This window comes from Callithrix jacchus, chromosome 5 (assembly GCF_049354715.1).
Source record: "Callithrix jacchus isolate 240 chromosome 5, calJac240_pri, whole genome shotgun sequence".
NCBI classification, from domain to species: domain Eukaryota; kingdom Metazoa; phylum Chordata; class Mammalia; order Primates; family Cebidae; genus Callithrix; species Callithrix jacchus.
In genome coordinates, this window is record NC_133506.1 from 72843364 (window position 1) to 72857047 (window position 13684).

The window sequence follows — 13684 nt, forward strand, 5'->3', positions numbered from 1 at the left end:
GGCTTTGGACTCTCGACTTCAGACCCCAGAAGTTACATCCAAAGGGTAATGGGCAGAAACTAATCAACACCAAGAGCTTTTTAATCCTTTTCCTAAGAAGAAGGTTTGGTAGCTTCTTGAGCCCGTGGTCACAGGGCCAGGTATTTGCTACTGGGATGGGGTTGTGGAGGGAGAGGGGACAGGGGAGACACAAAGAGGGAGGGCATCAGTTTCAAGATGGTGGTGGCCGAGTGCAGTGCTCATGCCTGTAATCCCAGAACTTTGGGAGGCCGAGCGGGGGTGGATCACCTGAGGTTGGGAGTTCAAGACCAGCCTGACCAACATGGAGAAACCCCGTCCCTACTAAAAATACAAAACTAGCCAGGTGTGGTGGCACATACCTGTTATCCCAGCTCCTCAGGAAGCTGAGGTAGGAGAATCGCTTGAACCTGGGAGGTGGAGGTTATGGTGAGTCGAGATTGTGCCATTGCCCTCCAGCTTGGGTGACAAAAGCGAAACTCCATCACAGAAAAAAAAAAACCAAAAAAAAAAAAAACATGGTGGACTGAACACACACTGCAGTCTCTCCCCTATGCCAAATGCATAGTAATAACAGACATGAGAGAAATAGAACAAATGAACACTATACAGTTCCATTTGAAAGCAAGAAAGGGGACTCTCAGTCCACTAGAAACCACAGGATTCTGGAAAAGACAGAACACAGATGGCAGATCATACCGAGAAACTTCAGAGCAGGGTATATGTGGGAGAGCCCTGTGCATTGCCTCGGGACGAGAGGCGGTGCAAACAGGGCAAAAGAGACCCTTGGGGCTACCCATGATGTGGTTTGTTGCGGTTTTCAGTGGGGAGCAGCCAGGTTGATTGATTGTTGCACATTCTCCTCCCTTGGGCCAAGGGCAAAGGTGAAGAGGTATGCTTTTAGATGAGAAGAGTAGGGTTGCAGTTTGGATCAGAGACCAGGGGGTACTTTAGGTGGCTGGCCACACCTGGCAGAAACAAATGTATCACTACTCAGGTGAGAAACCAACAAACTGCAGCATACTGTGAGCCCTCAACCGAAACCCTCAAAATTATGGCAGCAGTTCCCACCCAGCGGTCCAGCAGAGACCAACCAACGATGGCCAGGACATCCAACCACGATGGCAAGGACACAGTAACGACAGAAAACATTTGAGGAAAGCCAACTCCACTAAGAGAGATAACAAATGGACATGAAAAAATATACAGGAGTCAATATAGCATTAGGAGAAACTTTAAAAAGTGTATAGTTGGCCAGACACAATGGCTCACACCTGTGGTCTTGGCACTTTGGGAGGCTGAGGTGGACAGATTACGAGGTCAGGAATTTGAGACCAGTGTGACCAACATGGTGAAACTCCATCTCTACTGAAAATACAAAAATTAGCCAGGTGTAGTGGCGAGCACCTGTAATCTCAGCTACTCAGGAGGCTGAGGCAGGAGAATCGCTCGAACCCTGGAGGCGGAGCACCATGGCACTCAAGCCCAGGTGACAGAGAGTCTCAAAAAAAAGAGTCTATAGTTATCTTTGGAAAGATAAAGGAAGGAATTACATATGGGAAATGAAGACAAATAGTTATGAAAAAGATCCTAATAGAGATCTTGAAAAATATATACATATATTCTTGTTAAAAAAAAAGAACTCAATATACGGGTGAAGAGCAAGTAATTCACAGTTGGATAAAATTAGTAAGCTTGAAATTTGAGGTAAGCAATTCCCTCAGAGTGCTGTACAAAGGGATAAAGAAATGAGCAAAATGGAGGAAAAGTTATACTTGGAGGATGGGGGTTTCAATATCTATTCATAAGAATACCTGGGGGTTGGGAAGATGTGGGGAGGAACAGAGACCATGGGTGATAGAACAAATAATGGGTATGCATTTTCTAGAACTGAAGAAAGACACAGTTCCTTAGATTCAGAGGACTTACTGCGTGTGAAGCACATAAATAAATGACAAGTATAGAAAAAGAAATAGAGAAGCAACTCAATTCAATTTCTGAGACTTGTATAATCTTGTCACCCTAACTGGAAAAGAACAGGACGAGAAAACAGTGACAGATCTATCTTGTTTATGAACAAGAATGAATATTCTAAATATAGATTTAACAAATTTAATATACATCATGGCTGTAGCATTTAAAAAAATGTTTTTTGAGACAGGGTCTCGCTCTGTCACCTAGGCTGAAGTACAGTGGCATGATCACAGCTCACTGCAGCCTTGACTTCCTGAGCACAAATGATCCTCTCACCTCCTGAGTAGCTGGGAGTATAGGCAACATGTCACTATGCCCAGCTAATTTAAAAACAATTTTTAAGAGATGGGGTCTTACTATGCTGCCCAGGCTGGTCTTGAACTCCTGGCCTCAAGTGATTCTCCTATCTTAGCCTCCTAAAGTTTTGGGATTACAGACATGAGCCACTGTGCCTGACCTGTAGCATTTGTCTTAATAGGGCAAAAGTGTTTCACCATTTTATTAATAAATTGATTAATTCTATTATTCTATATTAATAGAATTCACTACTTTGACAGATCAAAGGAGAAAAACCACATGCTTACTTTAAGATATTGAAAAATCATTTAATAAGTGAAAGCATCTCTTTATAGTTTCTAAATATATAGCAGATAAGAAAAATAAGGAAGTAGGGTGGAATCTTTTCTGCATGTACCCCACTTGTGCTGCAGCTGTGGGACCCTGGAAGGCAGCCTACTCTGTGTTTTATACCTCAGGAGCACCAGGACCATCTGGGATAAAGCCTTGAAGGATGTCCCTCTTCTGTGTGGGGACTGGAAGAGAGCCCAGGCTGTTCTGGTCAGTTCTTCCCTATATCAGGGTGTCGTATTCCCAGCAAATTTTGCAGTCATTCTTGAGAACTACAAACAACAAACTGGGGGAACTGGGTTGGTCTAAGGCTCTGTGGAGAACTGTCCTACCAAGAAAAAAATCTAGGATGAAGAAATGTAATTGAGTTTTGTATACTGACCTTGTATCCTGCAACCTTGCTAAACTCACTTATTAGTTCTGGTAGCTTTTTTCTTGGTCGTTTTTTGGAATTTTTTACACAATTTACCATCTGGGAATGGAGAAAGTTTTATTTCTTCCTTCACAATTTGTATGACATTTATTTTTTTCCTTGCCGATTGCACGGGCCAGGACTCCAGTACAGTGTTGATTAGGAGTGGTGAAAGCAGGTATCCTTGCTTTGTTTCTAATCTTAGGGGGAAAGCATTCAGTCGTTCACCATTAGGAATGATTTTCATTGAGTTTTTGTTTTGTTTTTATAGATGCCCTATATTGGGCAGAGAAAGTTCCTTTTGTTTTTTCCTTGATTGCTGAGAGATTTTATCAAGAATGGATGTTAAATTTGTCAAATGTTTGTTCTTCATCTATTAAGACGATCAAATGTCTTTATTTCCTTTAGGCTGTTGATAAGCTGAATTAAACTGATTGATTTTCAAAAGTTAAAATTGACTTGCATTCCCAAGATAAACCCCACTTGTTATGAGTTTTTATAGTGCTAAGTTCAATTTGCTACTATTTTGTTGAGGAATTTTGCATCTGTGTTCATGAGTTATCTTGTTCTGCAGTATTCTTTTACTGTAATGTCCATGTCAGATTTTAATAAGAGTAGAGTTAGCCTCATAAAATGAGATGGAAAGTTTCTATCACATTGTGTATCATGGAAGAGATTGGGTAGGACTAGCATTATGTTTTTGTTTTTTTTTTTTTTTTGAGAAGGAGTTTCGCTCTGTTGCCTAGGCTGGAGTGCAATGGCGTGGTCTCAGCTCACTGCAACCTCCGCCTCTTGGGTTCAAGAGAGTCTCCTGACTCAGCCTCTCAAGCAGGTGGGATTACAGGTGTCCACCACCACACCAGACTAATTTTTGTATTTTTAGTAGAGATGGGTTTTCTCCATGTTGGCCAGGCTGATCTGAAACTCCTGACCTCAGATGATCCACCTGCCTTGGCTTCCCAAAGTGCTGGGGTTACAGTTGTGAGCCATTGTGCCAGGCCTGCATTACATCTTTCTTAAATATTTGATAAAATTTGTCAGTGAAAGCATCTAGTGCTGGAGTTTTCTTTGTGTGAGGATTTTCTTTTCTTTTTTTTTTTTTTTTTGAGACAGAATCTCACTCTGTCGCCCCAGCTGGAGTGCAGTGGCATGATCTTGGCTCACTGCAACCTCTGCCATCCGGGTTCAAGCGATTCTCCTGACTCAGCTTCCCAAGTAGATGGGATTATGAGCACCTGCCACTGCGCCCTGCTAATTTTTGTAGTTTTGTTAGAGATGGAGTTTCACCATCTTGGCCAGGCTGGTCTTGAACTCCTGACCTTGTGATCCACCTGCCTCAGCCTCCCAAAGTGCTGGAATTATAGGCATGAGCCGCTGTGACCAGCCTACTTGAGGCTTTTAAACTATGAATTTAATGTTGCGAATAGATACAGGACTTAAATATAACTGTTTCTTCTTGAGTGAACTTTTGTGATTTGTTTCAAGGAATTTTTTATCCTAGTTGTCACATCTGTATTTGTAATGTATGTAGGGTCTGTGGTAATGTTCCCTCTTTTATTACTGATGTTTGTAAGTTGTTTTCCTTTTTTCTTGATCAGTTTAACTAGAGGTTTATCGATAAAATTGATCTTTTAAAGAATCATCTTCTCGGTTTCATTAGTTTTTCCCTTATTTTTCTCTGTTACATTTTGTTAACTTCTGCTCTTTATTTTATTAATTAATTTTTTTAAATTATTTTTTTCCTTCTGCTTGCTATGTTCACTGTGGTCTTCTTTTTCTTGTTTCTTAACAAAGCATGAGCTTAGAACATTGATTTGAGACATTTTTTCCTTTTCTAATATAAGTATTTAATGCTATAAATTTCCCTCTTTCCATTGTTTTAGCTGCATTGCACAAATTTTGATAGACTGCGTTACAGTTTTCATTCAGCTCTATTCATTTATTTTCGCCTTGTAAACAGTATAATTTTATAAACATAAATTTTTGCACCTGCAAAGCTGTCACTTCAATAAGATACTTAATTAAATAATCTTAAAAATATTTTAACAATTTACAAATATATTCACAACATAATCTGCTGATAAGGACTTGAACCAAGTTTATAGTACCTACAACAGAATTTACAAAGGCCTACAATAGTTTGTAGCTTGGTTTAGTTTACAGTTACATCTATTGCTTTAAGAAATACCATTAGTGCAAATGCATAATTTACAATATCCCCATTACAGCAAGAAAAAAATTGAAATATATTCAGAAAATAAAATGTCTTTTAGGCATTTATTACACCAAGTATGTAAATGATTATTCTCATTATGACATGAGAATAATGCTCTTTTAGTGGTGAAAGATAGATTTATAAGTTCAAGGTCTCCTGAAGAACTTTCAATCTTATCTTTTCTGCAAAATAAACAGAACAGCAACAATCTCTGGGTAGACCTTAAACAATAATGATTATATTTTTATTAACTGGGCCTTAACTAAATGACTTTTTAGGAATAAAAATAAAATTTTAGAAAGTAGTTAATACCACTGGCGCTAATTGTTTTCACTTGCTTGCATATGTCTAAGAAATTTTCCTATGAAGTACATATTGCTAACAATTATTTTTAACTTATACATAAACCAAAGTGTTCACTCTTACTGTGGAAGCAAAACTTATTTCTGAAAATAATCTGCAGATATAAAATGTAAACACATAGAGCTTTGAGACAAAGAACGTCCTCCTATGTTCTATGGATCAAAATGCAAAGGTCTCCATTAAAGGAACACTGTCATTAACTTGAGATATATTGATATTACATGGCCATGTGCGTACCTTGGAACATGTGCATACTTACTTTTTTCTGGCAGCACAACTTGTATTTATTAATCACAAGGTCAGAAATGTCATATGAGGTAAAATGATCCACAATAAATAATGATTACATTTTCTAAAATAGTATAAATGTAATGGGGAAAGGATTCCTTATTTAATAAATGGTGTTGGGAAAACTGGCTAGCCATGTGCAGAAAGTAGAAACTGGACCCCTGCCTGACACCTTACACTAAAATTAACTCCAGATGGATTAAATAGTTAAACATGAGACCTAACACCATAAAAACCCTGGAAGAAAACCTAGGCAAAATCATTCAGGACATAGGCATAGGACTTCATGACTAAAACACCAAAAGCATTGGCAACAAAAGCCAAAATAGACAAATGGGATCTAATTAAACTCCACAGCTTCTGCACGGCAAAAGAAACAGTCACTAGAGTGAATCGGCAACCAACAGAATGGGAAAAAGATTTGTCAATCTACCCATCTGACAAAGGGCTAATATCCAGAAACTACAAGGAACTAAAACAGATTTACAAGAAAAAAAAAAACAACAAAAACCCCATTCAAAAGTGGGCAAAGAGTATGAATAGACACTTTTCAAAAGAAGACATATATGAGGCCAAAAAACACAAGAAAAAATGGTTATCATCACTGGTCATTAGAGAAATGCAAATCAAAACCACATTGAGATACCACCTCATGCCAGTTACAGTGGCAATCATTAAAAAATCTGGAGACAACAGATGCTGGAGAGGATGTGGGGAATCAGAACACTTTTACACTGTTGGTGGGAGTGTAAATTAGTTCAACCATTGTGGAAGACAGTGTGGGGATTCCTCAAGGATCTAGAAATAGAAATTCCATTTGACCCAGCAATCCCATTACTGGGTATATACCCAAAGGATTATAAAACATTCTATTATAAAGACACATGCACACGTATGCTTATTGAGGCTGTTTACAATAGCAAAGACCTGGAACCAACCCAAATGCCCATCAATGATAGACTGGACAAAGAAAACATGGCACATATACACCATGGAATACTATGCAGCCATAAAAATGATAAGTTAGTGTCCTTTGTAGGGACATGGATGAATCTGGAAACCATCATTCTCAGCAAACTGACACAAGAACAGAAAATCAAGTACTTCATGTTCTGTCATAGGTGGATGTTGAACAATCAGAACACATGGACACAGGAAGGGGAGCATCACACATTAGGGTCTGTTGGGGGTGGCTAGGGGAGGGACAGTGGGGAGTGGGGAGGTTGGGGGGGATAACATGGGGAAAATAATAGCTATAGATGACGTGGGGGGGATGAAGAAGGCAAACCACCTTGCCATGTATGTAGCTATGCAACAACCCTGCATGATCTGCATATGTACCCTGTAACCTAAAGTACAATCAAAAAAAGCAATATAAATATTAGCTCTTGGTTAAAGAGTGATGCCAGGTTTCTTATTGCAGTTTCTACCTTCATTATTTAAATAGATAAAGTCAATTTCATTATTTCTTGCCTCTGCTGTAGCAACTAGGAAAATTGTTTATTTCAGTTATTCTACTGCCCAGGTGTTCACAAGAGGTTTCTATCTACTTTCAATGCACACTGGGTTAGATTACTTTATATCCCCCATCATTACTTACTTACAAGCCAGCGAGGCTGGTGTGATAGCCTTTTACCTTCATAACACTGTGAAAAGACAGAATTTGATAAACAAAGGGACCAGAACTAGTGGTTAGGCAGCCAGAGTTTTCCAGCCATTGTTTGCCAATGGTTTTCTGTGTTACTTTGACAAGTTTCTTACAATGCTTGAACTTTGCCTCTCCAGTCTATGAAGTGAGATTGTTTACCTAAACCATCTCTAAGGTCACTGACACTCCTAAAATCTTTGATTCTAATTTGAATTTGTTTGATTCTATTGCTTATCAATAGAGCAGACAAGAGAATATTAGGTTTTTTATTTTAGTTTTTATTATAGGAATATTTTTATTGCCATAACTAAGCTTTTCTTTCTGAGCAAAATAAAAGTTCCATGTCCTAGTTAGTTAGTTATTATTTATGAGGGATAATAAGCAGTAAAGAAAGGTGAATAATTTTAGATATTTAGATTTAGTTTTAGAGTACACTTGCCTTTTGATCTGTTGACACAACAAATAAGAAGGAAGAGAAGAAATTAAGCATCCCTTTCACCACGCTGACTTTGAGATGCAATATTATAATGTAACAGATCTTTCCTTACTTGACATTAACATTTTTTTAAAGATTGGATGAAACTTTTTTATTTCTCCTCTTTACTGAGATCTGTTTCTGTAGAAGATGCAGTATGGAGAATTGGAACAGCATGGATGCTAAAGCTCAGTTGCAGAGGCGTCATCAGAACGCATTAGACACAATCAGGTCTGATACTCAGCCTGCGCGCCGTGCTTGCTGCCCCACTTCTGGAGGTGGGTGATTGGTACTGACTATCAGTTTCTTTGTTTCTCTCAGATATGCTTGACTTCAAATCCTCTCTATGCTTTTCAAAAAGGCTAATGATTTGCACTCTACCACAGTATTTAAAATAAGAAGCATATTCAGGGCTTGATGTTAATATACTTCAAAATGTTGTAGCTGACAGGAATCGTTGGGGAAACTGGGTCTGTCTTTGCATGACTGAGATTCCAATTCTTCTTGCAATTCATCTGAATGGTGTTGCTTCCTTTTTTATTGCCTGTAAAATAAATTGGGCCAGGTATGGTGGCTCATGCCTGTAATCCCAGCACTTTGAGAGGCCAAGGTGGTAGGATTGCTTGACACCAGGAGTTTGAGACCAGCCTGGGCAGCATGGTGAGACCCTCATCTCTACAAACATAAATAAATGAATAAATGAGCTGGCCTGGTGGTGTGCACCTTTATTTCCAGGCTAAGGTGGGAGGTTTGCTTGAGTCCATGTTTGGAGTACCAGAGGAAAGCAAATGGAATCTCCATTGGTTTCATCAATTACTGAGAGAGGAGCGTAAAACTCTCCGACTATAACTGTAAATTTCTTTCTTTCTCCTTTTAATTTTGTCAGTTTTGCTTCATGTTCTTCAAATCCCCGTTGTTAACTATATATACATCTAGATTGTTATGTCTTCTTGATGAATCAACTCCTGCCTGCTTTACCACTGGTCATTTTCTTTAAAATCTTTTTGTTTGATATGAATATAGCCACCCTAGCTCTCTTTTGATTTATGTTAGCATGGCGTATCTTTTTCTATCCTTTTGCTTTTCATCTACTTATATCATTATATTTGAAGGGAGCTTCTTTTGGACAATATACAGTTGGGTCACTTAAAAAATCATTCTGGGCTGGGTGTGGTGGCTCATGCCTGTAATCTTGGCACTTTGGGAGGCTGAAGCCGGTGGATCATTTGAGGTCAGTAGTTCAAGACTAGCCTGGTCAATATGGTGAAACCCTGTCTCTACTAAGAATACAAAAATTAGCCAGGAGGTAGTGGTGTGTGCTTGTAATCCTAACTACTAGGAGGCCGAGGCAGGAGAATTGCTTGAGCCTGGGAGGCAGAGGTTGTGATGAGCTGAGATTACACCACTGCACTCCAGCCTGGGTGACAGAGTGAAACCCTGTCTCAAAAAAACAAAAAATCATTCTGTGTTTTAAGTGATGTGTTTAAACCATTCACTTAGATTCAGTGTGATTATTTGTATTTTGTTTTACAATTACATTTGTTTTCTGCTTGTTCACTCTGTTTTCTCTTTCTTGCTTTCTTCTGGGTTGTTTGAACACATTTTGGTATCCTTTTAAATGTAATTGCGTTTATATATACATTTACACATTATACGTATATATACAAACACACACACGCACGCGCATGCACACACGCATGCACACGCGCACACACACGCGCGCACACACACAACTTTTAGTGGTTGTTTTAGGTATGATAGCATATACAGTTGAATTTTCATTACTTAAATCAATATTTTAGCACCTCAAGTGGGCTTAGAGGTTTTACCATCGTCTATTTTCCTTCGTTCTGCTCCACAGTTGCCTCGTGTCTCTACATACATACAAATTTAATCAGGCAGCATTCTAACTTTTGTTTTCAACCAGAAGATAGGTTTTAAGAAACTCAAAGGAGAGAAATAGTCTACTGTATTTAACCCAGATATTTAACATTTTGTTTCTCTTTGTTTATTTCTGATGTCCCAAGTTTCCTTCTGGTGTCATTTCAGAGAAATAGTGACAGTAATTCTCTTAGTTTTTCTTTAGCTGCGAATGTCATTTCACCTTCATTCTTGATGGATATTTTCACTGGGTAGAGAATTATGTTGCAGGTTCTTTTTTTCTTTTAAATATGTATATAGAGATGGGGTTTTGCCATCTTGGCCAGGCTGGTCTTGAACTCCTGACCTCGTGATCCTCCCATCTCGGCCTCCTAAAGTGCTGGGATTAGAGGCGTGAGCCACCGCACCTGGCTCGGAGGGTCTTTATTTCAACACATCTAAAATATTGTTTTCCTTTCTTCTATCTCATAATCTCTGATAAGAAAGCCACAGTCATGCAAACTGTTGATTCTCTATAGTAATATATCATTTTCCTTCGGCTTATTGCAAGATGTTTGTCTCTGTCCTTTGTTTTCAGCAGTCTGACTACGTGTTGAGTATGTGTTCCTTTATGTTTATTCTATTTGGGGTTTGCTGAGCTTCTTGATTCTCTGTCTATGTTTTTGCCAAATTTGGGGGGGGTTGCCAAATTTGAAGTTTTCTTCAAATATTTTTCTACATCACATTTTTCTCCCTCTCTTATTGGGACTTGGATGATGCAGATGTCAGACCTTTTGGTATCATTCCACAGGTGCTCTAAAGGGTTGCTTTCCTGAGCTCCTCCCCTACTGTCATCTCCCTGATACATGCTGATTCCTTGAGATTCTTGATCCCTTGGCCAAAAAGCTGGATTTATTTACCTTGTTTTCTGATGTACTTCATGTGGCCATGCCTGCATCAGGGGCTGGGCATTGGGAAGACAGAGAGAGAGAGAGAGAGAGAGAGAGAGAGAGAGAGAGAGAGAGAGAGAGAGAGAGAGAGAGAGGCTATTGAGGATTCATTCCACCTTCCTGGGAACACACCTCCTCTCACCGGAGAGGAAGGTTTTCCTCCCTCAGAGTTTTAGGGTCTCTCTGCCCTCCTCTCCTGCTGCTGCCACTATTACCAAGGTTTGCTTGGAACTGGGGTGCAAAGCAATGAAGAAAAGAAAATGTGGGAGATCTCTGAACTCTCTGAACATTAGGAGATCTCTTTCCTGCCCCTTAAGCCAGATCTAGAGAGTTTTCTCCTGGAGCCCCCTCTGTCCCCATAGATGTCCATATTGGGTTTTGGGCTGCATTGAGTTCAGGTTGGGGGATACCAGAGGAAAATACATAATCAAGTCACTGCTACTCAGGTGGTATGTTCAAACATATTATTCTTCTCCAATATGCCTGCATTGATTTACTTTCGGAGTCTTCACATAGTTGCTCAAGCATTCTGTACAAAATGTATATTTGCATTCATTGTGAGACAGACAGTGTGGAATGTGTTTTAGTTTTAGTAGACCCAGGGTTTCATCACGTTAGCCAGGCTGGTCTCAAACTCCTGACCTCAGGTGATTCACCTGCCTTGGCCTCCCAAAGTTCTAGGATTACAGGCATGAGCCACTGCTCTTGGCCTGGAACTTCTTACTGGTATCTTGATTGTGACTGTATTGAATGATAGATCTGTTTGGGAAAAATTGACGTTTTCACAATATAGAGTCTGTTGGCATATCAAAAAGTATATTCTTCCATTTAATTTCTTTAATTTCTCTTAGCAATGTTTTGTAGTTTTCAGTATCAATCTTGTATATCTTTTGTCAGATTTATCCCTAAGTGTTTCATATTTTTGATGCTATTAGAAGTGATATTGTTATTTTTATTTCAATTTTTGATTGTTGCTAGTATATAGGAACACAGCTAATTTTGTAGGTTGGCCTTGTATATCGCAACCTTGCTAAACTTACTTATTGGTTCCACTAGATTTCACGTAGATTCCTTAGAATCATGTATGTGTGGGTGTGTACATATGTGATCATATAAGTAAAAACAGAATTCAAATTCTGATGCCTTTAGTTGCTTTTTCTTGTCTCTTTGTACAGCTCAGACTGTAATACAATGCTGAATAGAAATGGCAGAAGCAGACATCCTAGCCTCATTCCCAGTCTTAGAGAGAATGCATTCAGTCTTTCACCAGTAAGCATCACGTTAGTGATATCTTTGTCTGTAGATATCCCTTATCAGATTTGAGGACGTTCCTTTTCCTCAATGAGTGTTTTAGTTAGTTAGTTAGTTTTTGTTTTTTTGAGACAGAGTCTCACTCTGTCACCAGGCTGGAGTGCAGTGGTGCAATTTTGGCTCACTGCAACCTCTGTCTCCCAGGTTCAAGCAATTCTTATGCCTCAGCCTCTGAGGCTTGTAATGCTAGGATTACAAGCATGCGCCATCATGCCTGGCTAATTTTTGCATTTTTGGTAAACATGGAGGTTTGCCATGTTGGCTAGGCTGGTCTCGAACTCCTGACCTCAAGTGTTCCAGTTGCTCAGCCTCCCAAAGTGCTGGGATTACAGGCATGAGCCACTGCACCTGGCTCAAATAATGTATTTTATTTTTTTTGAGATAGGGTCTTGCACTGTTACCCAGGCTGGGGTGCAGTGGTGCAATCATAGTTCACTTCAACATCAAACTTTTGGGTTCAAGCAATCCTTCTGCCTCAGCCTCCCCAGTAACTAGGACTACAGGCATGCGCCACAATGCCTGACTAATTAAAAAAAAAAAAATATATATATATATATATATATATTTTGTTAGGAGGTCTCACTGTGTTGCCCAGGCTGGTGTCAAACTCCTGGACTCAAGCAATCCTTCTGCTTTCGCCTCTCAAAGTGCTAGGATTACAGGTGCCACCGCACCCAGCCTTGAGTGTTTTTTTGTTGTTTTGTTTTGTTTTTGAGATGGAGTCTCTCTCTGTTGCCCAGGCTGGAGTGCATCAGCATGATCTTGGCTCACTGCAAACTCTGCCTCCTGGATTCAAGTGATTCTCCTGTTTCAGCCTCCCAAGTAGCCAGGATTACAGATGCCCATCAACACGCAAGGCTAATATTTGTATTTTTAGTAGAGACGGGGTTTCACCATGTTGGCCAGGATGGTCTTGAACTCCTGATCTCAAGTGATCCACTTGCCTCAGCCTCCCAAAGTACTGGGGTTACAGACATGGGAATTTTGCCCAGCCCAATGCTGTCATTTCAATCGATGTTAGTGTCTGGCTTTATAGTAGTAAACCAATGTAAAAGTAATCAAAGTTTGCTGCTTTGTGGGATTGTGGTAGAGGGAGAGATTATTAGTTCTTTCACGATAAAAGTATTATATTTTCCTTGTAAAACTTTCAGAGGAGCACTGAGTATGAAGCAAAAACCTCCTCTTCCTCAGCCCCTTCAGTTCATTCGGCAGATGTAAACACTGTTAATAGGCTTTTGTGCCTGCTCCCAGAATCTTCATGTATATGTAAACACTATGTGCGCATGAGTCTGGTGCCTGTGCACATGTGTGTGTCTGTGTGTTTTGTATGAATTGCAACATGCTGTATGTAATGTTTTGTAACTAGTTCTTTTCTTTTCTTTTGAGACAGAGTTTCTCTCTTGTTGCCCAGGCTGGAGTGCAATGGCGTGATCTCCGCTCACTGCAACCTCCACCTCCTGGGTTCAAGCGATTCTCCTGCCTTAGCCTCCTGAATAGCTGGGATCACAGGCACACGCCACCATGCCCAGCTAACTTTTTAATT